Here is a 22235-nt window from a genome sequence, read left to right on the forward strand (position 1 = left end):
ATTTCTACAGAAGTCATTTGGCTTTTGGGGGGAATTATTTTAATATTTTTGCCAATGTTAGAGTTGATTTTGACCAGAACAGTTCAGGATTAATTTTGAAGAGTACATTGAAATTTATACCGAATCATCTTTCAGAAATCCTTTTTGACCTTAAATTTTTTAAGCAGTATTATTGATGATAAAGATAATACAGATAATAAACTGTGTGCAATTTGATACATTTTGACATGCTTACTCTAGTGAAAATCATCACCACAATCAAGATAATTAACATACTTCACCCCAGTTTACTGGTGTCCCTTGAAATTTCCCTTTCTTGTCCTTCCTTTTTCCCTTCTAGTCCTTAGGCAGACACTAACATGATTTATGACATTGATGAATCTTCATCTTTTCATACTTAATATAAATGGAATCATATGGTAATTTTCTTTGAGTCAGTAGTTATTTTGAGATTCATTTACATTCTTGCACTTATCACTTATTCTTTTTCTTTTATCTTTTTTTTTTTTTTTGGCTGAATAGTATACCATTATATGGCTGGAATATAATTTGTTTTTCCTTTCACCTTTTGATGGATATCTGGTTTGTTTCCAATTTGGGGTTATTGCAGGTAAACATTTATGTACAATTCTTTGTATAGACATATGCCTTCTTTCTCCTGGGTAACAGATTATCCTATATTTCTCTTGGATAAACACACAGGTCTGTTCCATTGACCTATGTGCCTATTCCTCTATTGTATCACACTATATTGATCGCTGTAGCTTTTTAATAGGTAATGAAATCAAGTAGTTTAAATCCTCCTAGTTTTTTCCTTTTATAAGTTGTTTTTGGTAATTTAGGTTCCTTTCATGTTTATTTGAATTTTTAGAATCATGTCAATTTCTTTAAAAGTGGCTACTGGGATTTGATTAGTATTGTGTTGAATTCGTAGGTCAGTTTGAGGAAAACTGACATCTTAACAATATTGAATCTTCCAATTCATGAAAACTACATCTCTCCCCATTTATTTAGGTCTTAATATTTCTTAGCAATATTTTGTTGTTTTCAGTATATTGATCTTGCACATTTAAAAAATAAATATATATTTTATATTTTTGATGCTATTGTAAGTATTTTTTTTTCTTTTAGTTTGAGATTCATAGCTAGTATGCAAAAAGCTGATATGTTAAATGTATTGATTTTAAATTCTGAAATCCCATTACACTCATTTATTAGTGCTGTTGGCTTTTTTGTAGATTTCATAAAATTTTCTATATAATGATTATGTGAGCTGTTGAAAAAAAGAGAGTCCTTTCTGATCTGGATGCCTTTTTCTTTGTTTTAAATATGCCAGCTAAAACCTACAATATGAGGTTGAATAGAAATGATGAGGACAGACATTCTTGCTTAGTTACTAATTTTAGATTGAAAACATTCAATCTTTCATCAAAATTGTTTAATAGTAACATTAGTTAAAGATCGATTGATTAATTCTAAGCTTTCTTGTAAGAAATATAAAAATGATAATATTCAAGACAGTTAATAGAAAGGAAAGTTTGAGATCATCATTTTTCTTTGTTTTTATAATTATCTGTAAATGTTTTCTGTGGGGCCTATTGCCGGGTTTTGGTTCTCCACTAAAAGGCTCAGGGGTCACTCCAGGAAAACTGGGCTGACTGGGCTGCGCAAAATAACCGCACAAGAGGCACAAATACGTTTTTCTTTGGGGTCGCTGTGACGGCTCCTCTGATCTTAAGGGTCTGCAGAAAGAGAGCGAGAGCATGCGCTGACCTCTTTTATTGAGGAGAAGCTTTTCAAATGAGGCAAGGGGTTAGGTTTCAGGGGGCTGAGTCTATCTTCATGATGTCAGCAGGTTGACTGACACCTGGGTAGGCCACACCCAAGGGCACAGTAAGAGAAGGGGACACACACAAGGCACTTCCATGGAAGATTCTATCCTAAACAGGGCAAGTAGTTATATTACAAAGGAACATGTATTAGCTCCACTCATGGGGCTGTAGCAAGACACACCCATGCAAGAGACACCAACCCTCCAACCCTCCAACCCAAGAAGGGTGGGGAAAGCGCTGCCACATTTCTATGACTAAGCGCCTCAGCACCCAGCTGGGGAGTGTGCAAGGTTGGTCTCCCACAGCCTATTTAGTTTGTTTTGTGGGTTTTATCATCATTTAGTTTTTAAAATTTTCTTTACATTTGTTTCTTTGCCACATGAGCTACTTTTATCCATTTATTTCAGGGTTGTTTAAACTCCTTTCAACCTGTGCATTTCTAACATGTTTTTTGCTTTGAAAAACTCAGATTTTTGAGTAGACTGAGCCTTAATAGGACTTGAGATATTTTAATGCTAAGGGAGTTTGATCACATTATCAACATTATTAAACGAGAAATTTTATCTTAGTTACCACAGCGTCAGATCCCCCTTTAAATACCTCCATTAATTTAAGCTAAATCAGAACACTTTAAAAAATCTGTCTTTAGGATCTTAAGTCATTGACCCTCTTAAACTTTTCCAAACTTTTTTAAACCTTTAAATTTCCCTTATGTAATGACAGACATTCTGGTACGTTTTTTCCTTCAATTTTTTAATATCTCTGAAACACAGGTGGTATTGCAAGAGTCTTTTCATAAACTCCCTCACTATCCCATTGACTGAATTCAGTAGTAGAGCCAGAAATCCTAAGAGGTTTCAGCAAGAACCATTTCTGATAGTCCAGTTTTTTTTTTTTTTTTTTTTTTCTGTCCAGTGGTTTGGAACATCCTATTCCTCCTTATTAGAACTGAAATAACTAAAAACCAGGAGACTTATCTGATATATTTAGGGAAGGATAAAATTGTTTTGTATATGGGTGTGAGTTGCATTGTGTCCCAAAATGCATAATCTCAGTATATATGTGAGGGTAATTTCTGTGTCACTCATTTGATTCATTAACATAATATTTTCTTTATCTGGGTCTTTGCTAACAAGCTTAGTGACAGAGGTCAATTCTTTGTCAACCCTTTCTGCCTGAATGATCAACTTTGTTGAAAAGAAAAGTCCATTATTTTAAGTTGTCTTTTTCCTTTGATGTTTTTATGAGAAGGGTTTTACTGTGAAAAGATTTCTGATCCTTATTAATTGTTGATGTGCTTTCATAATTCCTATGGCTCTACCTAATTAGATCCTTGCCTAATTAGAATACTTACAAGTTTATTGGAAAATAGTAAAATACATCATAGTTTAAATGCTTGGAGTTTAGGCTAGAAATTTAAGGTTCATTTTCTATCTTCCTTGTACCTAATTTCTGTTGGGCATGAAATACCAGTATTAGTTATATTCCTTTTATTCCCATTGAACTTTTATTCCCATTACATTGAAATGTAATGATAATGTGTTATATTTCAAGGTATCAGGAATAACCTTTAAAAATGGAGATAGCTTTACTTTTCTTAAGAGAATATTAGTTTGATTTTTTTAAAATAATAAATCAGGATAAAATTGTTCATTTGATTATTGAGGAAAATGAATTCTCATTTATTAAAATCACAGGACTTATTTCTCAGAGTGGTGGCATGGTGTTAGATACTGTTTGCTAAAGAGATATTCTAAAAGGAGCTCCATTTTGTAAAGGTCAGAAAAAGAAAAAAATACATAAAAAGGATAATAGATACTTGGACAAACGTTGAATGAGTTCAGAAATTTGGTACAGCTTGCCCATAGATATCTGTACTGCTAGCAATAACACAGGTTGTTACAACCATTCTTCTATCTGAACAAACACTTTTCATTGTTTACTCATCTTTTAGTTTTAGTTTTCTTTCCAAGCTCTAAATAAAAACATAAATATGTATAAACTTCAGCATAGTCTTAGAACTGGTGTATCTTCCTGCTAATTACAGGTGTTGTTGTTAGGGAAAGTTATTCCAATTTTTATCTCTTAACATTTTCAGTAACTCATGGGAAAGTTCCTCTTATACAAAACTTTCACCCAAAGCAGTGACTATTATCACATCATTGACCCGTTTTAAAATCTCTAAAAGCAATGAATCTCTTCCTAGAAAAATGTACACACTTCTGCTTTTAATTTCAGTGTATTTGAAGGCCCCCAAATCTTAACAGATAAATGTTTCCCTAAGTTTTCCTATTAACCACAAAAATATTGAATATGTGAACATTTAAGTTTTCCGGGGAAATTTTTGTTTGAACACTTTGATTTTAAACGTGTGGTTTAAAAATATATATAATTAAATAAAACTGATTATTTTATAATGAATTACACTATACAATAAGGAAGGAAGTGCCTCATGTGTCCTTAGTTATTGTTTGGTACTATAAAGGAAGCAGATTTCACTCTGATCTATGACTAATTATGACTATAATTATGACTAATTATTTTAACTGTATCAAGATTAACTTAAGTTTCTAAATATAGTGAGCTGTCTACAACTTAGGGTTACTATATTATTAAGAGATCAGTGTATATGTGTATATGTAGACTTTGGAATTAAAAAGGGAAGTTTTATTTAAAAATATTTTGGTTAATTCCTATTTATAAGCTTTCAAGCTATTGAAATTTTAGTTATAGATGGACACAATACATGTATGTATGTATGTATGTATGTATGTATGTATGTAGTGCTGAGGATTGAACCCAATGCTTCACATGTGCTAGTCAAGTGCTCTGCCATTGAGCCACAACCCCATCCCCTCAAAAGTCCTTTATATGGAATTTAGGGTTGGGTATTTCTGTACATCTTTGCATAATACCTTTATCTTTCTGTGTTTTATGAATGTATTCTGTTATTCATACCTTATTTTTGTAGATATATTCAAGTTTCAGTAATAATTTACATTTATATTGTTTTCTCAAACATTTCATATTCAGTTAAAAATGTTTGCTAATTCTCATAGCGTTCTAGTCCAGGAGGCTCCACTTAGCAGTCAAAATTCGTAAAACCTAATCCTGTCAGCATCAGTTTTAATCAACCAAAGAGTTGTTGTTGAAAGACTGCTCAAGACTACAGAGCTGTCCCTTCCTGCAGGGGTTGATATTAGTTGCCTCTTCCAGTTCTGACAGCCCAAGAAGTAAGTGCAAGAGGCTGTGAGGCTGAGTTAAACCCAAGTTTCAATGTTGACACTGCAGAAAGGCTAAGAAAATGTCTTTCATATTTTAAATATGAATTCCATACAGTAACTACATGTGAAAAGTGAGGCTATAACTATTATTCAGAATTATTTTTTTCTGAGACAGTTATTTTACAGTCAGTGTAGTCAGGTTATTCCTGCTTCTGTTCATGCTGAGTGACTAGGTGCTATTAGTCACAGTCACATATTCCAAACTTTCTGAATTTGAATTTAAAAATCTCTTTACTGCTAAGGGAATATAAGGTTGGTTTGTGTGTATTCATGTGCATATGTAGTAGATGCAAAGAAATATTTATCTCTTGTTTATTTTTGAAGTCATTATTTGAAAATTGCATCAAACCATCCTCTCAGAGAATATTTTTCCTGTAAGATACTTGGGGGCTTAGGTTATTGTTACTTTAAAAATATTTTTTGAGGTGATTAATATATCAATTTTAATTTTCAGGTTAAATTAAATATAAAGTATTTTTTTTTTATGTTTCTCTTATGAAAAGAATAAGCTGGGCACCATGGCACATGCCTGTAATCCCAATGGCTCAGGTGGCTGAAGCCAGGGGATCTCGAGTTCAAAGCCAGCCTCAGCAAGAGTGAGGCACTGAGCAACTCAGTGAGACCTTGTCTCTAATATACTACAAAAATAGGGCTGGGGATGTGGCTCAGTGGTTGAGTGCCCTTGAGTTCAATCCCTGGTACCCCCCCCCCCCACCAAAATAATAATAATAATAATAATAATAATAATAATAATAATAATAATAATAATAATAATCTATTCTAGGAAATGATTTGGTTTGTTTTTTGACTGACAGTTGTTTAGAAAATATTTGGCTTATTAGATCAACCCACCTTTGCTTTAAAGAAACTATGTAACACCAAACATTAAATCTCTAAAATCTTTCCAGAAGTATTCAGATAAAGATGCAGCTCCTAGAACTGAACATTCTAGCTTAATGACTTCTAAACTTTTGACTATAACTTGAAGGAAGGTAAGAAGTATAAATCAGGATCCAGTACACATACACATACATACCCTAATTTATACACATACAGTGTAAACTGAAGTTTCCAAATGGGTGCAAAATCATATTGTATTTTTTTTTTTCTATGCTTCATTGTGTGTGTGTATGTTTATTGCTGGTGATAAAACCCAGTGCCTTGCCAGGTGCAGTGGCGTACACTTGTAATCCCAGCAGCTTGGGAGACTGAGACAGAAGATTCAAAGACAGCCTCAGCAAAAGTGAGGTGCTAAGCAACTCAGTGAGACTGTCTCTAAATAAAATACAAAATAGGGGATGTGGCTTAGTGGTCAATTGCCCCTGAGTTTAATTCCCAGTACCCTCCATCCCTCCAAAACAACAACAACAACAACAAATAATCCAGGGCCTCACACATGCTAGGTAAGTGCTCCACTACTGAGCTATATCCCCCGTCCACTGTGTTTGATTTTAAATGCTGGTCTTAACCAATAAAATTAATTTCTCTAGTAAAAGTGGGTCATGACTCTGAAGTTTGGCAAACATGACCCTGAAGTTTGGCAAATTTCAGGGTAGGATTTGTATAACAAATACTCCATATGTTTCTGGCTGGAGAATGTCATGTTGTTGTGAGACAGATCATAGTAAGAGAGCTACCTGCCTTTGAATTGATGGTAGTCCTTAGAGTGTCTTTGCAGATGAAGATAAAGATGAGAAGTCATAGTTTCTGGGAGGAAAGAGGAGGAAATTATACAAAGAGATAAATGAGAAATGAATTAAGATGTCTCATGGTGCCAAGTAAGCTATTTTCTGTTTCAAAAATCCTAATCCTCAAGAACAGAGCAAGACATCTACACCTATTTTGTCTTCCAAATGATTTTGTGTTATTTGAAGATAGAGAAATAAAAGTAAAATCTCCCTTACATGAAAAAAAAAATAGAAATTGAATTGAGTTAGATCTCTGTGTTATATTCACTGATCAATGGATAAATTTTCTGTAGTACTATTAATAATGAGGCAAATTTTCATTTGTCACATATTGTATTAAAAGAGGTTATCTCTTTGTATGAGAACAGATTCAAAACAAAAAACAAAAGTTCTCATGGAACCTGAAAGTCTTTCTACTTCCAGGAAACAGCTATTAAATTGTTGACAGTTTCTTGTCCTTCACAAATGCTGACAGAGTGCTTTAGGGTCACTGCTGGGCTTGCGATGAGCCCAGCGGTAAATGAGTTGTAAGTTTTTGGATGTTAAAAATTATGCATTATTTATTTACAGGCCATATGGTAATTGCAGACCAAACTCTTAAAAAGTACACCCCAATGCTAGTTTCCTGCCTACATAGTAGCATTATTGCCTAGAGTGAGAACTATAATCCAAATGTGTTAATCTCAGTATTCTTAAGTCTTTAGATAACGCATCAACAAGAATAATAAGCCCCATTAGGGCTGAACTATCTTGTTCACCTCTGTATCCTTAGCTTTTAGACCAGTTCCTGGCACATAAAAGCATTAAATAAATACTTGTTAACATTATTATTGAAGAATGCTTAGAAAGCCATTTTTTTTACCATTAAAAATTCACCATAAAATTTATCAAGCTATTGAAAAGCTCTGGTTCTAATTACATACAAATTCATTGTCTTAAAACTTTATTTTCCAATCTATATTACATCTCAAGTTGGATTAGCTTTGTAGCAATATAATTAATTTTATTTTCTAATTTAAGATTGTGGTTGTAAATTAATATTAGTAGCTTTATTTGAAATGTAGATTTTTATGAATACATTATTCTTAGAACATTTTAAAAATAGCCCTTAAATTGTTTTCCTATTAAGTTAGCATTTTTTCTTAGTGACAAATTCCATTATCTTTCTCTCTTGAGCTGTATACTTTCTAGAAAAATATTGAAATTTATTTTGGCTTGTTCTACTCCCTTTTTAAACATTATACTAGCATATCAAGGTGAGTTCTTATTATACATGCTGTAGGCCAAAAAATGAGTTTAAAATTCCTTTTTGTGAATTTGAAAAGTTCTCAAAAGGAAAATAGTGATATCATGCAATACTTTGTCTACTTAGTGATTTACAATACACTGGACCTCCCATATGGTAAAAGGAAATAAAGTAGTACTTCTTATTCCTTTTGGCTTTTTCTTAACAATATTTTACCTCTACAAAAGAAGCTCTCTGATTTGAATTTCAGAGGCACTGATAGTCATGAAAATATAAAAGATTAAATCTAAAATGGCTATTGTGGAAGTCATATGTCTGACAAATAGTAGCACAGTTTCTGATTAGATTTAGATAGGACACACCTCCCCAACCCCATGCTCAGGATCAAACTCAGGGCTTCAAGCATGGTAGGCAAGTGGTCTACCGCTGAGATGCTTCCCTAGCCCCCAGTTTCTGATTGGACTTGTATTAGACATCTAGAAGTTATGTATGTTACTTTTGTTCTCACAGAGAGAAGAAAAATCATTTTTCCAGTAAATAAAAGAATATTTACTCCTCTTCTTGCCTCATAGTCTCAGCCTACAAAACAGCTCCCCCACTCCTACCCAAATGCAGAGACAACAGGAAGGACCCATTTTAAATGGTCTATGGCCATGATTTAGGCAATTAGGAAAGCTCCAAACTGCTGCTGCTTCTCTTTGACTCTTCTGACAACACTGCATTTCAAATAGCCCCTAGAGAGTAAAGCAAGGCTCCTTCCTGATTATTCCCCTGCCCCTGCCAAAACAACATTAACAAAAAAAGTCTAGGCAATACAAATCATAAATATTGCCAAATATGGCAATAGGTAATATTAAAATTGATACTTGAGCATCTTGAAAAGTTTGAGAATTCTGTAATAAGTGATTCCCTGTTGTCAATAAATGTGTTATGAGTGGAAGGGATCTGAATTTTCTTAAATAGAGTCAAGTAAATATAATATTCTCTTAAAATAGTTGTTTCTAAACTGTATGTTAAATATTTGTCCATGTCATAATATTTCATTGTCTATAGAATTAATTACCTATAAGTAAAAATGATAAGTTTTTAGTTTACAAACTGAAAGTCACAAAAAATGCTAAATTTAGTATACTATAAGATTTGAAGAAAATATTATAAATTTAACATTGGAAATATATCTATATTGGAGTACCATTTGGATATTTATAGTTATATGTTGAAGTGTACTCTATTGGAGTACCATTTGGATATTTATAGTTATATGTTGAAATGTACTAAATACTAAACAGATATTTAAATTATATAGAGTCACTAGGTCAGAACATTTTGATACCCAGAAAATAGATTTGTAAGTAATTATTCATCTGCTAAGAAACATAATATGTTGTTTCTGACTAAAATACTTTTAGATAGCTTTACTTAGTTAATAATAGTGAAAAATTATAAGTTATTTCAGCTTTTGCCAGGATTTAAGTCTGAGAACTATGAAAGTATTTAAATGAACACACATATTCTGTATCTATCATCCTTTTGAAAAATTAATCCATCCATAATTTTATGTGGCTGGACATAAAATGACATTTTAGTTCATCTCAATAACCAGAATTTCTTCTCAATAGATGGTATTTTAGACTTTCTAAGGTTTTTAGAAGTCTTAGAAAGGTTTTTTCTAAGGTGTTTAGACTTCCTAAAGTTTTCTAGTAGAAAGTCTGGAATAAATTTGGGCAGGGTCAGATCAGAGGAGTCAGAGACAACATTGAAAATTTAGTAGTATATAGCTGCTTCTAAGCTTACAGTTCTGGTTAACCCATCATAAATTGAAAATATCACAAGTCGAAAATGCATTTAACACACGTAACCTGCCAAACATCATAACTTTGCCTCACTCACCTGAAATGTACTCAAAACACTTACATTAGCCTGCAGTTAGAGAAATCACCTAACACAAAGCCTATTTTATAAGCAAGTGTTGGAGTATCTCATGTATACACACAGATGGGCATTTTGTAGACATGATGGGATGTGAAAACACAAAACATAATAGCCAAAAAATGCTGGCAACACCGTACATAGTAGAGTATCCATTGTTTACCCTCATTATTTGCTTGGCTGACTAGGATCTGTCCAGCATCACAAGAGACTGTTGTACAGCAGCATATCATTAGCCTCACAAAACATCAAGATTTGAAATTTGAAATATGATTTCTGCTGATTGCATAGTGCTTTTGGATCATTCATAAAGTGATACATATTTAAATTGAACTATCATAAGTCAGGGACTGTGAAAGAATATTTAAATTTAATATATCACTAATATACAATATTTTTTTTCATTTTAACATGAAATGTTATGATTAGGTTGATATCTTTTTTGGAATCTTATTCTTTTTTTTCCCCTCTGTTAATATTTGCTAACTTTGTAACAGAAAAAGAAAACAGGATAATTTAAGCACTTCTTGGTATTTATCCTGAAGAATTAAAGTCAACTTACTAAAAGTGATATATGCATACCCATGTTTATAGCAAAACTATTCACAAACTGTGGAATCAGTCTAGGCATCCATCAAAGGGATGACTAGTTAAGGAAAGTGTGGCACATATACACAATGGAATTTTATTCAGTCATAAATAAAAATGAAATCATGGCATTTGCAAGAAAATAGGTAGAACTAGAGACCATCATGTTAAATGAAATAAGTCAAACTCAGAAAGCCAAGGGTCAGATGTTTTCTCTCATATGCAGAAGCTAGAGAGAAAAAAGGAAAAGAAAGGGAGTGGGTCTCCTAAAAATCAAAGGGAAATCAGTAAAGAAAAGAGACCAAGGGGTGGAGGACAGGGGAGGAATGAGGGAAGTGCTGGCAAGTAATATTGTTCAAATTATATTGTGTGCATATAAAAATATGTAATAGCAAATCCCATCAATATACAAGTATAATGCACCAATTAATTTTAAAAAGGTGGGGGGAAAAAAACCCAATGGAACAAAGCTGGTTATGGTGGTGAATGCCTGTAATATTAGGGACTTGTGAGCTTGGAGGCCACCCTTGGTCACTTCCAGAGACCTTCAACAACTTAATGACCCTGTTTCAAAATAAAAATTAAAAAGGACTGATGATGTAGCTTAGTAGTAAATCACCCCTGGTTTCAACTCCTAGTACTAAAAAAAAAAAAAAATCTAATGGAGCCGGGCATGGTGGCACAAGCCTATAATCCCAGCAGTTTAGAAGGCTGAGGCAGGAGTTCAAAGTCAGCATCAGCAACTTAGCGAGGCACTAAGAAACTCAGTGAGATCTTGTCCTTAAATAAAATACAAAAAAAGGTTGGGGATGTAGCTCAGTGGTTAAGTGCCTCTGAGTTCAATTCCCCAGCACCAAAAACAAAACGAAACAAAAACAACCCACCACCACCACAACAAAAATCAAAGAAATGAGCAATTGCATTTTGAACTTTTAAAGTTAGTACTGTTATCAAACAGAAAAATACTGTAGCCAAGATTTGTTAAGCATTATGTGCCAGGCACTATTCTAATTAATTCTCAATCAACCTGTAGGCATAGGTACTATTAATATTCCAGTTTTATATATCAGGAAGAAGATTTAGTAACGTGGATCATGGTTTAGGTTTGAGATGTCCCTCAGAATCTCATATGTGAGGCAATTCAAGAAATTTCAGAGATGAAATGATTGGGTAAATCTACTCAGTTTATTTATCCACTGATATGGATTAACTGGGTGGTAACTGTAGGCAGGTAGCATGTGGAGGAGGTAGGTCACTGAGGGTGTGCCTTTGGGGTTTATATATTGTCCATGGGGAGTGGGACACACTCTCAGCTTCCTGATGGCCATGTCGTAAGATGTTTTCCTCCACCATGCTCTTTTGCCATGATCTGCCTCACTATGGACCTACAGCAATGGAATTGGCCATCTATGAACTGAAACTATGAACCCAAATCAAACTTTCCTTCTCTATGTGGTTATTGCCAGGTCCTTTGGTCACAGCAGTGAAAAAGCTGACTAAAACACATGGTACGGTAACAAAACTAATATATAAGACAGTTGAATTACTTCTACCTCTTAGTGTAATTTCAGTCTATACTATTTTGAAATATTTAGTTATTGTTCATGTTGATTTATACCTCATAAAGCCCATTATTATAGTCCTTGAAGCCTTCTGAGTTTTGCTTGTGCCACAAACCAAAATTATCCTTATAATTACTATGTACTAATTAAGACATTTACTGGACCAAAGGAATGTGGTGTTATTACAAAGGTCAAACTAGAGAATCATTGTTTTGTATACATAAAAAGAAGTGGGATAATGATTTTAGCTCTGCTACTTATTTTGCCATTTTTGCATGTTTACACTTATTATTTGTTAATAGGAAGAGGTAAAAGTTCTTATACTGGGAATACTTGTGAATCTCTGAGGAATTAAAAGGCATCTAATTATACAGTCTTCTATTACAATTATATTTTCCATTCTGTACTTGCATCATGTCATTTTGATGTTTACCATGTCATATGTTTCTTCTACATGTCATATTTTAGAAGAACCAATCCTACTTATTTTTCTTATTCTTATGAAATACTTTTTATTTTTATCTGTATTACTTTTTAATATCCAAAAGATTTGGATTAAAGTATTATATAGTTACTAACAGTGTCTAGAAATCTATTTTATTTCTTTGAGAACCACCTGGTAGGAAATCAACTATGTATACAAATTGCCTGTGCATGTTCTGATTAGTTCAGAAAGAAAAAATTAATATCTCATTTGCAAGATTTTTTTTCAAGCAGGGGTGGCAGTTATGCTAGAAACAGTGAAAACAGTTTCCCATTTCCTAGCTTGAAGTTGAGTATGCCTTGTGAGCATAGCTGGAATTAAAACATTTTAATGTTTTTCCATATAAGTGTATCTTGGAGGCATTTTGATGACTTAAGGCTGATTTTAGCTGCAAAAAAAAATTATAGCAGAATTGCAGGGAGATGGAACAGATGTTTTTTAAGCTTCAGAATGAGTAGGTTGGTTGCATAGCACAAGGGTAATTGGATGATGTAAAAGACAGTAACTATGAGAATAATCTTGGAGATGTTCCCAGGGTAGTTATGGTATAGAAAACAGATGAATGAAATAAAGTAATATGCACATGATATAGGTCATTAAATGTCACCAAATGGACATGTCTATAGTGGAGTGGAGCCACATGAGGAAAAGATGGACATTGTATTGGTGAGAGGAGGTTACTACACATGCTACTATATCCAGCTTCCTAGGCCCTTTCAGGAGTCATTTTTATCCATAATAAGTAAAATCTTAAGTTCAGTGTTGACTTTCAAATACCTTTACTGACTTGAATGATTTAATGAATCAATAAAAGCATGAAAAACTACAGTTTGGGAGAAAAAAATAAAGACAAATCTGTTTTTTTTTTAATTTCAGTTATTTTTGCTAAGTCCCAAATGACCCTTACTAGAGCCATTTTAAGACCAGTTTTCTCTTTTTTTTTTTAATTTTTTTTTTATTGGTTGTTCAAAACATTATAAAGCTCTTGACATATCATATTTCATACATTAGATTCAAGTTGGTTATGAACTCCCAATTTTACCCCAAATACAGATTGCAGAATCACATCGGTTACACATCCACATTTTTACATAATGCCCTTTTAGTAACTGTTGTATTCTGCTACCTTTCCTATCCTCTACCATCCCCCCTCCCTCCCCTCCCATCTTCTCTCTCTACCCCATCCACTGTAATTCATATCTCTCCTTGTTTATTTTCCCATTCCCCTCACAACCTCTTATATGTAATTTTGTATAACAATGAGGGTCTCCCTCCATTACCATGCAATTTCCCTTTTCTCTCCCTTTCCATCCCACCTCATGTATCTGTTTAATGTTAATCTTTTCTTCCTGCTCTTCCTCCCTGCTGTGTTCTTAGTTGCTCTCATTATATCAAAGAAGACATTTGGTATTTGTTTTTTAGGGATTGGCTAGCTTCACTAAGCATAATCTGCTCTAGTGCCATCCATTTCCCTGCAAATTCTATGATTTTGTCATTTTTTAGTGCTGCGTAATACTCCATGGTGTATAAATGCCACATTTTTTTTATCCATTCATCTATTGAAGGGCATCTGGGTTGGTTCCACAGTCTAGCAATTGTGAATTGTGCTGCTATGAACATCGATGTAGCAGTATCCCTGTAGTACGCTCTTTTAAGGTCTTCAGGGAAAAGTCCAAGAAGGGCAATAGCTGGGTCAAATGGTGGTTCCATTCCCAGCTTTCCCAGGAGTCTCCATACTGTTTTCCAGATTGGCCGCACCAGTTTGCAGTCCCACCAGCAATGTACAAGAGTACCCTTTTCCCCACATCCTCTCCAGCACTTGTTGTTGTTTGACTTCATAATGGCTGCCAATCTTACTGGAGTGAGATGGTATCTTAGGGTGGTTTTGATTTGCATTTCTCTGACTGCTAGAGATGGTGAGCATTTTTTCATGTACTTGTTGATTGATTGTATGTCCTCCTCTGAGAAGTGTCTGTTCAGGTCTTTGGCCCATTTGTTGATTGGGTTATTTGTTTTCTTATTGTTTAATTTTTTGAGTTCTTTGTATACTCTGGATATTAGGGCTCTATCTGAAGTGTGAGGAGTAAAAATTTGTTCCCATGATGTAGGCTCCCTATTTACCTCTTTTATTGTTTCTCTTGCTGAGAGAAAACTTTTCAGTTTAAGTAAGTCCCATTTGTTGATTTTTGTTATCAACTTTTGTGCTATGGGTGTCCTATTAAGGAATTTGGAGCCCGACCCTACAATATGTAGATCGGAGCCAACTTTTTCTTCTATCAGATGCAGAGTCTCTGATTTGATATCTAGCTCCTTGATCCACTTTGAGTTAACTTTTGTGCATGGCGAGAGGAGGGGATTCAGTTTCATTTTGTTGCATATGGATTTCCAGTTTTCCCAGCACCATTTGTTGAAGATGCTATCCTCCCTCCATTGCATGCTTTTAGCTCCTTTATCAAATATAAGATAGTTGTAGCTTTGTGGATTAGTCTCTGTGTCCTCTGTTCTGTACCATTGGTCCACCCTCCTGTTTTGGTACCAGTACCATGCTGTTTTTGTTACTATTGCTCTGTAATATAGTTTTAAGTCTGGTATCGCTATACCGCCTGATTCACACTTCCTGCTTAGAATTGCTTTTGCTATTCTGGGTCTTTTATTTTTCCATATGAATTTCATGATTGCTTTATCCATTTCTACAAGAAATGCCGTTGGGATTTTGATTGGCATTGCATTAAACCTATAGAGAACTTTTGGTAATATCGCCATTTTGATGATGTTAGTTCTGCCTATCCATGAACAGGGTATATTTTTCCATCTTCTAAGATCTTCTTCTACTTCTCTTTTTAGGGTTTTGTAGTTTTCATTGTATAAATCTTTCACCTCTTTTGTTAGGTTGATTCCCAAGTATTTTATTTTTTTTGAGGATATTGTGAATGGAGTGTTTTTCCTCATTTCCGTTTCAGAAGTTTTGTCGCTGATATACAGAAATGCCTTTGATTTATGCGTGTTGATTTTATATCCTGCCACTTTGCTGAATTCATTTATTAGTTCTAGTAGTTTTTTTGTAGACCCTTTTGGGTCTTCTAGGTATAGAATCATGTCATCTGCAAATAGTGATAATTTAAGTTCTTCCTTTCCTATTTTTATGCCTTTAATTTCTTTCGTCTGTCTAATTGCTCTGGCCAGTGTTTCGAGAACTATATTGAATAGAAGTGGTGATAGAGGGCATCCCTGTCTTGTTCCAGATTTTAGGGGGAATGCCTTCAATTTTTCTCCGTTGAGAATGATGCTAGCCTGAGGCTTAACATAGATAGCTTTTACAATGTCGAGGTAAGTTCCTGTTATCCCTAGTTTTTCTAATGTTTTGAACATAAAAGGATGCTGTACTTTGTCGAATGCTTTTTCTGCGTCTATTGAGATGATCATATGGTTCTTATTTTTAAGTCTATTGATGTGGTGAATAACATTTATTGATTTCCGTATATTGAACCATCCTTGCATCCCAGGGATGAATCCTACTTGATCATGGTGCACAATTTTTTTGATGTGCCTTTGTATCCGATTCTCCAGAATTTTATTGAGGATTTTTGCATCTATGTTCATCAGAGATATTGGTCTGTAGTTTTCTTTCTTTGAGGTGTCTTTGTCTGGTTTCGGAATCAGGGTGATGTTGGCCTCATAGAATGAATTTGGCAGAGCTCCTTCTTTTTCTATTTCCTGAAATAACTTGAAAAGTATTGGTACAGTTTTCTCCTTAACGTGAACTTTGTCTGCCAGATAGTTAACATCTACCTCTTCTGACTGCCTGAAGTAGGTTCATGTCACTTTCCTTATTGTCGATTTCCATTAATTCTCCCCCCCTCCTCCTCTTCCTTATTATTATTATTATTATTATTATTACTATTATTATTCATGTTCTTCTTCTTATTATTATTCTTATTATTATTTTTTTTTTTGTGGTGCTGGGGATTAAACCCAGGGCCTTATGTATGTGAGGCAAGCACTGTACCAACTGAGCTATATCCCCCAGCCTCATTAATTTTTATAATAAGATATTTTATCTGTTCTTGACTTGCTTACTGCCTGTCTGGTGATATGAAGAAATCTCTTTGCAACAACATGATTAACAACAAAAGGTTGAATATGATGTCAAATTCTTGGAATTGACTATAAATGTCAAAAACTGAGAGACTCTGCACTGGGGCAGTTGAGGTAGATTGACAAAGGAAGCAAGAACTGTTTTGTATTACCAGTTTAGGTGAATGGTAGGTTGTCAGAATATGTCTGTGTGACTTTCTCTGTTTGCCTCTTGTGGAGATAGAAGGATGATTGGTATGTAGAAAAATAGCAAAAGCAAAGAGACTTGTTTCCTTGGGTACAAGAAGCAGTAGGTCAGCAGAAGCAAAGGTTTATGTAGGGAAGTAATAGGTGATATAGTTGAAGAGGTAAATCGGTGTTAGAGAATTAAATACAAAAACACAATATAATATTGCTACATATCACTTGATGACATTCTGAGTAATGCCTTGTATTATTTTAAGAGTCACTTACACAAACACAAACCTAGATAGCATTGCCTATTATGCGCATAGGCTATGTTATAACAGTTGCCTATAGGTCACAAACCTGTAGAGCATGTTCCTGTATTTAATGCTATAAGCTTTTGTAACACAATGGTATTTGTATGTGTAAACATAAAAAAGGTACAGTAGAAATACATGAAGGAATTTTTAAAAATGGTTACACCCTATGGTACTTAACATGAATAGAGCTTAAGCAATTGGAAGTTTCTCGGGGTGAGTCAGTAAATGAGTGTTGAGTGAATATGAAGGCCTGTGGCATTATTGTCCATTACTATAGATTTTTTTAAACACTCTACATGTAGTCTATATTTTTTTTCTTTCTTCATAAAGAAACTAATTGGAGCTTACTGTAACTTTTTTACTTTGTAAACTTTGATGGGGGAGTTAATAAACTTTGATGCTTGGGTTTAACCCAAGGGTGTTTAACCACTGACCTTTTTATGTTATGTTTTGAGACAGGGTCTTAGAAGGTGCTTCTGGCCTTGCTAAATTACTGAGGCTGGCCTTAAACTTGCTATCCTTTTGCCTCAGCCTCCCAAGTTTCTGGGATTACAGGTGTGTGCCACCATGCCTTGCAAGTTCTGATTTTTTAACCAACTATTTTAAGTATCAGTACTTAAAACACAAATACATAATATAGCTGTACAAAACTATTTTCTTTCTTTATATCCTTATTTTGAATGTTTTCCTTCTTAAACTTTTTGTTAAACTAAGACACAAACATAAATATTAACCTATGCGTGCTCAGGATCAGCAGTATTTCAGTCTTACACCTCCACATCTTGTCCCACTGGAAGGTCTTCAGGGGCATGAACATGTATGGAACTGTCAGCTCCTATACTAACAGGGCCTTCTTTTGGAATTTCTCCTAAGGGATCTGTCTGAGGCTATTTTACAGTTAACGTGTTTGTTTTCCTTCCTTTTCTCTCTCCTTCCTTCCTTCCTTCCTTCCTTCCTTCCTTCCTTCCTTCCTTCCTTCCATTCATTAGTGGAAGGAGTACACTCTAAGATAAGGATTAAAAAATATAGTAAATATGTAAACCAGAAACATAGTCATTTGTGGGCTGGGATTGTGGCTCAGTGCTAGAGCGCTCGCCTAGCACGTGCTGGGCCCTGGGTTCGATCCTCAGCACCACATAAAAATAAATAAATAAAGGTATTATGTCCAACTACAACTAAAACTTAAAAAAAGAAAAAGAAACATAGTCATTTTTTATCATGACCAAGAATTTTGTACGGAACTATAATTTTATATGACTGGTAGCACAGCAGATGTGGGGTTTGTTTACACCAGCGTCACTACAACACAGTGAATAACTATATTATGCTGTAATGTTATGACAGTTATGATGTCACAAGGCAGTAGGAATATAGCAGTCCGTCATTAGCCAAAACGTTGTTATGCAGCACATGGCTTTACTAACAAACAGCAATACTGAGAATTTCTAAATTGGAACTAGTGGGAGGAAATTCTCAATGCTTAGAGAAACAACAGAATTTTAGATAAGAACCATCCTTAATATAAAGAACTGATACTTCCTTGATAATTCAAATCAGTGTTTCATATGGCTTCTTTAGGTTCCAGCTGAAGAAACTAATAATGAATGGGTATTGTTATGGATAAGAAAGTCCTAGATTCCTAAAGTCCTAAATGTCAGGTGGTAAAATATTTTTATATACTCTTCACATTTGAAATAACACATTTCTAAAAGAAAGAAAGAGGTGGAACAGATACAAAAATATTTTAAGTTACTATTTCTATTTGTTATTTCTGGCATTCTGTTGCTAACTCACATTGAACTATTATTTGTGAAAGGAAATGAATTCAATAGGTAGAGAGCCTTTCTGAATGTGAATCTTTGATAGTTCAAACCTTGGAAGATTCAGCCTTTCCATGGTTGTTCTTTCAGTTATTTTCATTTTTTGTTTTATATCTTGAAAAGTTAAGATTAAGCCTAAGTCTGTTAGATATATTTTCTCACAAGAGAATGGTATTCTAAGAAACGATAACAGATTGATTGGTTTAAGTTCATTTAATGCAGATTTTTGTTGTGAAAAAGAAAGCAGTCCATTGCATCCTTTTCCCAATTGAAAGCACTAATTATACTTTATTGCATTCAAAGCTTCTTCAGAAAGTTGTCTTTATAATTGTGACTTTAAAAATGTAGCTTCAAGAGTCTATTCTTGAGTAAAAAGTAAATAAATTTACATCATAAACTATAAATAATACATAAATCTAAAAATCTAACTTCCATAGTACACCATTTCATTAAACATTTCTTTCAGTGTTTCTACATGGTAATCTAGAAGCAGAAACTGGTACTGTGGTGTTATGCTATCCAATAATAGAATTCACATATATTTGCTTCAATATGTATACTTTCCTTTTGGAAAGAATATTAGATATCATTTTCAAACTTAGATGTTTATACTGAGATCAAAGATAATTTTTAAAAACAACACTGGCATAAACAGACTTGTATGATTCTAATTATACTAGGTGTAAAAGTAAATAAGGTATTTTATAAAGAGGACTAAAAAATCATTTTTATTGAGCACATATGTGGCTAATATTATGCCTGTTTATAACAGTCTTATAAAGTAATTATTATTTTTGTTTGTGTGTGCATGAAAAAATTGTGACACAGGTTAGATAACTTGCCCATGATTGTGCATTGAGATTGGAGCCCAGGTTTCTCCAACTCCCTAGATCTACTCTCTTTGTTCTTTTTTTTTTGGACAGCTTGCCTTTATTTTGTTTATTGTTATGTGGTGCTGAGGATCTAACCCAGGGCCTCACATGTGCTAGGCAAGCAGTCTGCCACTGAGCCACAACCCCAGCGCTCTCTTTGTTCTTATGACACTGTTTTTGTGTAATTATAGCTGGCTTAAATTTTTCGTTTGAGAATGTCAATCAAGTCTTTTGAGGAAACGAGTATATAACATCAGTGCATTGAAAACAGAAAGCTCTATGGAAATGCAAAATAGTAAACATTTGCTTTAAATGAAGCATTTTTCATGTAACTTTTTACATTTAGGTCTAGATCCTTCATTAGTTTTTAAAAGCAGTGCTGTGAATTGAACCTAGGGCCTTGCACATGCCAACCATCTTACCACTGAGCTTCCATGTAGCTTTTTTAAAGCAAGCATTTATATTGATTTTTTTTCTTTGTGATTAGAAATACCTTTTCAAACAAAGTTTGCTGTAATTATGTTTTAATTTTTTAGATTTGGTATCATCTTAAGCTATTGCCCAGTACTTTAAAAGTAATGTCTTCAAGGATTGTTAATGTCTCTTAATTCAGTTATTGCCTAGAAAAAAATGATGCACAGTTAAAAGGTTGGTGATTAGAACTATTATTTATTTTGTGGGGGGATACTGGGGGGTTGAACTCAAGGGTACTCAACCACTGAGCCACATCCCCAGCCATATTTTATATTTTATTTAGACACAGGGTCTCACTGAGTTGCTTAGCACCTTGCTTTTACTGAGGCTGGCTTTGAACTTGTGATCCTCCTGTCTCAGCCTCCCAACCACTGAGATTACAAGCATGCACCACCATGCCCAGCCAGAACTATCGTTTCTTAAGATCAAATTCTGGTAGTTCCTTTCTTGCTTCTTCCACGTTGTTTTGTTGTTGTTTGTTTCTCTGCCATTAGTCTTAAAAATATTGATATTTATAGGAAAAATCTGGTAACTAAACTTATTAAACCAGTAACCTTAATTTAAACCTCTATGTGCATGTGTGTTTGTGTGTGTATTTTTAACTTTTGACCTTTAGGCTTACAGATATTTTTATACCCTTCTATAGAAATATATAGTACTTTGTTTCATTGGCATTGCATTCCTGTTTTTTCTTTCCAATGAAAGGGTGTTTAATTCTGTTGTTCTTAAGACTGTCCTATATTTGTGGTCCCATCTTGTATGCTTAAAGGCCTATATTTATATATACTTATACTGCTTTTGTGATCCTAAATATTTTAAGGTAATGCTACTTACTGGGTGTGTATGTGTGAATACAACCAAGAAGAAAAAAAGCAGCAGCAGTTATGTTCAGAAAGAATGTTCTTTCATTTTGCACTGGTTGCTTTTCTTCAATGAACCTGCTGCTTTTACTCAAAATGTCTCCTTTTTTTCACTGTGACTGCAGCTGATATCTCTGCCACTGCCACTCACAGCTATACCAAGTGATGTAAAACAGATTTGAAACTTAAAATATTTCTGTTTTAACTTAACTTGCACATATGTATCTTTAAATTTCTCCAGCAAGATGACTGAATCAGACTTGTCAGTCAGTAACTTACTGGAATTTTCACTTTTGTCTTAGCAGCAGCAATGTGGTATGATTTATAATCCATATTGCTCTTATAAGTCCATAGGCAGATTTAAATATTTTGTTGTCCCTTCAATGCACAGCTCATCTTTGACATCCGAGGGTTTATGGTATTTAATCTTGGTGGTATACCGTATTTCGGCTGGACCATGATTATCTTAAAAAAAAAACACTCCCTGGTCAGTTGTGCACACATGTAACCCCAATGAATGAGGAGGCTGAGACAGAGGATTGCAAGTTTGAGGCCAGCCTCAGAAATTTAGGGACGCCCTGTCTCAAATTAAAAATAAAAAGGGCTAGGGATGTAGCTCAGTGGTAAAGTGGCCCTGGATTTAATCTCCAGTATAAAAAAAAAAAAAAAAAGGGTTAGGGGAGGAGAAGAGAACACACAGTAGTTTTAAAATTACGAGCTTTTCCACCCAACTAGAAACATGTTAATGGCCTATTCCAGGTACTCTTATAAAAGCAGTATGTTATTAAACATGAAAACAAACCAAGCTGCTTATCCTAACTATGCAAAAGAACTTCTTTCATCAGTTTTTTTTTTTTTAAATCAATTATTTTAGTTAATTGGGATCCTTCCCAAATTTTTATTTTGGGACCTTACAACTTAAACTCTATCCAAGTAGTATGCATTCAGCAATAAGTCAACTGCAGTGTCTGAACTTTGTCATAGTCATTTATAAATATGGGATCATAATTCTCAGT

At 34.1% G+C, this 22235-nt stretch overlaps 1 protein-coding gene across 2 annotated transcripts in view; it reads left to right on the forward strand.

Annotated features, from left to right (window-relative positions):
* The window catches only part of Rngtt (RNA guanylyltransferase and 5'-phosphatase), a 234044-nt gene that overhangs the window by 179520 nt on the left and 32289 nt on the right, over positions 1–22235 (forward strand). The gene's annotated exons all lie outside the window — the stretch shown is intronic.

Source organism: Marmota monax, unplaced genomic scaffold (genome assembly GCF_021218885.2).
Source record: "Marmota monax isolate L192 unplaced genomic scaffold, Marmota_monax_Labrador192_F-V1.1 WCK01_AAM20220418_F8-fsc00013, whole genome shotgun sequence".
Classification (NCBI taxonomy): Eukaryota; Metazoa; Chordata; class Mammalia; order Rodentia; family Sciuridae; genus Marmota; species Marmota monax.